General features: G+C 34.0%; 1 long non-coding RNA gene across 1 annotated transcript; it reads left to right on the top strand.

Moving 5' to 3' along the window:
- The first annotated feature begins 736 nt into the window (after positions 1 to 736).
- On the top strand, positions 737 to 1,889 carry LOC136833912 (uncharacterized). Its single transcript, XR_010851621.1, has 6 exons — positions 737 to 806; positions 934 to 999; positions 1,122 to 1,187; positions 1,313 to 1,404; positions 1,520 to 1,602; positions 1,697 to 1,889. It is a non-coding gene; the product is annotated as an uncharacterized lncRNA (long non-coding RNA).
- The last annotated feature ends 1,653 nt before the right edge of the window (positions 1,890 to 3,542 follow it).

Below are 3,542 nucleotides of genomic sequence, written 5' to 3' on the forward strand. Positions count from 1 at the left end.
TCATCGGAGGACCTCATTGAGCTGGAGAAGCAGATGATCGAGGAGGAGGAAGAGGCACCACAACCAAAGGTCAAGGAATTAACAATCAAGGGCTTGACAGAGGGTTTTGCTCACCTGGAGAAATGTTTGGCAGCATTTGAGGGTGAGGACCCTAACATTGCCAGGTTTGAGAGGATTCACAGAGGAATGCTGGATCTTACTACGTGCTACAGGGGAGGCGCTGAAGGAGAAGCAGCTGAAGAAGAAAGTGCAGTCTAGGCTAGACTCTTTCTTCGTGAAGAAGTCTTCAGCACCACCTGCCACTCCTAGTCTAGGTAAGGATTTCTCAACTTTATTTTTATTAACTGCTGTAATATAAATTGTTATAACTTGTAATAATATTTATAAAAAATGTTACTGCAATTTATATTTACATACTGTAGATACACAGCATAACCCAATAAATTTTATCATTTGTATCATTGCAGAAGTGACTCTAATCCAGATTCCCCAGAATCTCTACCTGGCTATGAATCAGAACCTGAGCCTGAACCTGTACCTGCAGTAACCTCCCCAGCAGCTTTTCCAGCTCTATCAGGTAAGGAATTCCTAAGTGTTTAATTTTTATAATTTTCATGCATGAAATCATTTGTACATACAGTACTGTACATATATGGTACAAATTTTATATTTACTATCGCATAACCTAATTTATTTCATTATGTGCCATTCCAGATCTCTTTGGTAGTGATGACAGTCCTGACCCCCTGAAGAATTCCAGGGTTTTGAAGTTACAGGACCTCCTGTCTCCTCTCCAACTTCACCAGGTAAGGAATTCTTAATGTTTTATAAATTTTTATAAATGTTACAAAAAGTGTACTGCACTTCACCCACTGTACAGTACACTATTGCTTTAGTATTTGCTGTAACTTTACATCATCATTATCATTCCAGATCCACATGTTACAGCCTCCTCCCGGCCCAACTCAGCTGACCTTATCCCCTCTCCAGCCCCATCAGGTAAGGATTTCATGACTTTTTTTTCTTTCAAATCACTTTATAAAACTGTATACAGTACAGTAGCTTATTGTATACATACCCTGTGTGGTAATTTCTATCTTTTATCATTCCACAAATGACAGGTGTCCCCTGCTCAACTCCAAATTCACCTGCACCAGTAGCACCTGCACCCATTTCATGTCCACCAGGTAAGGAATTCTTCACTTTTTAGAAATTTCTATTAGCCTACATTGTTTTAAATTGTGTTATTATACTTATACAGTACAGTACAGTACTGCTGTGTACAGTATCATTTCTATCTTTTTCATTGCAGACTCCCAAGCACCTGCAGATGCCACACCATAGCCCCCCTGTTCTCATCTACCATATGCCCATCCCAGTAAGCAAGCCAACCACTAGAATTTGGTAAGAACACTTTCTGTTTTATAAACTGTTATACATTTTATAAAATTAGTGTACTATTTATGAAATCCACAGAAGTACTTTATTCTAATCTTTATCATGTACATTATCATTCCAGACTGACATGCACCTTTAACCTGACCTCTACTGGAACTGTACAAAACCTTCCTCATGTAGCCTACATCTTTCAAATCACTCAAGGTATTGAATTCTTCACTGTTTTTAATGTTATAAATGGTCATATGTACAGTAAATTTGATAAATATAAAGTAACGTCTTCATTCTAATATTCCAGACTGCCCAGCACCTTTACTAGAGCTCCCTCATCCTCGCCTCCATCTTCTAAAAATCACTGAAATTAGGTAAGGCATTCATATTTTTATTTTGTACTGTTGAACATAGGTTTGTGAAATACCTGAACTGATACAGAACAGTGTAACACATACAGTACAAACTCTGCAGCAATTTTATCCTTATCATTGCAGGCTCCCCACATACAATCTCCATCTCCCCCAACCTAGCCTGCGGTTGTAACAGCTTTGACAATCACTGAATGAGGTAAGGAATTCCTAACTCTTTATAATTTTTATATATTTATTATTCTACTGTAAAATACTGACTGTTCTGTATTTATACAGTACAGTACTATACTTTGTTGCATGCAGGACTACTGTACAGTATTATATGTACACTAATACTAAATTTTTACATTCCAGAATCCCCTGAATCATGAGGCCACACCATTTTTCCAGGGTTAAGAAGCACAGGGTTTCCAAAATAAAAGTAAGGAATTCACTTTTTTTATCTTTATAAACTCTTTGGTATAAATTACAGTACAGTACAGTGTACTGTACACCTGTGTTACTGTATAACATGTTGTATTTTACTTTTGTGCAGTATATGTACAGTACTCTATACTTTACTGCATACAGGATTTACTGTACAGTACTGTACTTTGTAGTAAATTGTAAATTTTACATTCCAGAACCACCAGTTTTGGATACACACCACATCAAAATGTAGGTAAAACATCAAGAAACAACATGCAGTATACCCAAAGGATTAAAAGTAAGGCTTTCATAACTTTTGTTTCAAATTTTTATACAATTTTCTGGCGTCGTATGCCATCGTTCCGCTTTGATGATTTTCGGGTTACGACGCAGCGCAAGAACGGAACCACCGTCATAAACCGGGGACTGCCTGTATGTACATAAACATATATTTATATATATACAGTATATATATGTGTGTATATACTGTATGTATATATATATATATATATATATATATATATATATATGTGTGTATATACTGTATGTATATATATATATATATATATATATATATATATATATATATATATATATATATATATATATATATATATATATATATATATATGTGTGTGTGTGTGTGTGTGTGTGTGTAGCACTTGTTATACTTCAGTACTCGTGAATCCATTTTAACCTAGTTAATAATCGGAATTTCGCGAATCCGTTTCTGCTTACATACATATGCAGTAAACACACACACACACACATACTGTATACCAGGTGGTTAAGGTCAACGAGGAAGTTCCACAAAGGTATAGTGGGCGTCTACATGTAAAATAACTATCCTCATTTTCTTCGAGATAACTCAGTGGGTGTAATCTCTCTCTCTCTCTCTCTCTCTCTCTCTCTCTCTCATAATTCAAGAATTCACCTAATATTTATACTGGAGTTTCTGTGAATTATGATTCGGTCTGGATTTTGAAAAACAACGACCTCGGTAAAGAATCCCTCTCCTTCCTTGTCCCAGAGACCATAAAGAAACCCTCAATTTTTAAGTTATGCTCTACCAACTGCTATATATATATATATATATATATATATATATATATATATATATATATATATATATGCAGTGTATATATATATACATACATACATGCATATATATAATATATATAATTTTCAAACATCTTTCATCCTCTATTTATCAGTCGTTTTTAACTGTTTTTGTTATATATATATATATATATATATATATATATATATATATATATATATATATATAATTAACAAAAAACATCTTTCATCCTAAATAGAAAAATGTTTGAAATTATATATATTTATATATGCATGTATGTTTTTATATAC

Source organism: Macrobrachium rosenbergii, chromosome 52 (genome assembly GCF_040412425.1).
Source record: "Macrobrachium rosenbergii isolate ZJJX-2024 chromosome 52, ASM4041242v1, whole genome shotgun sequence".
NCBI classification, from domain to species: Eukaryota; Metazoa; Arthropoda; class Malacostraca; order Decapoda; family Palaemonidae; genus Macrobrachium; species Macrobrachium rosenbergii.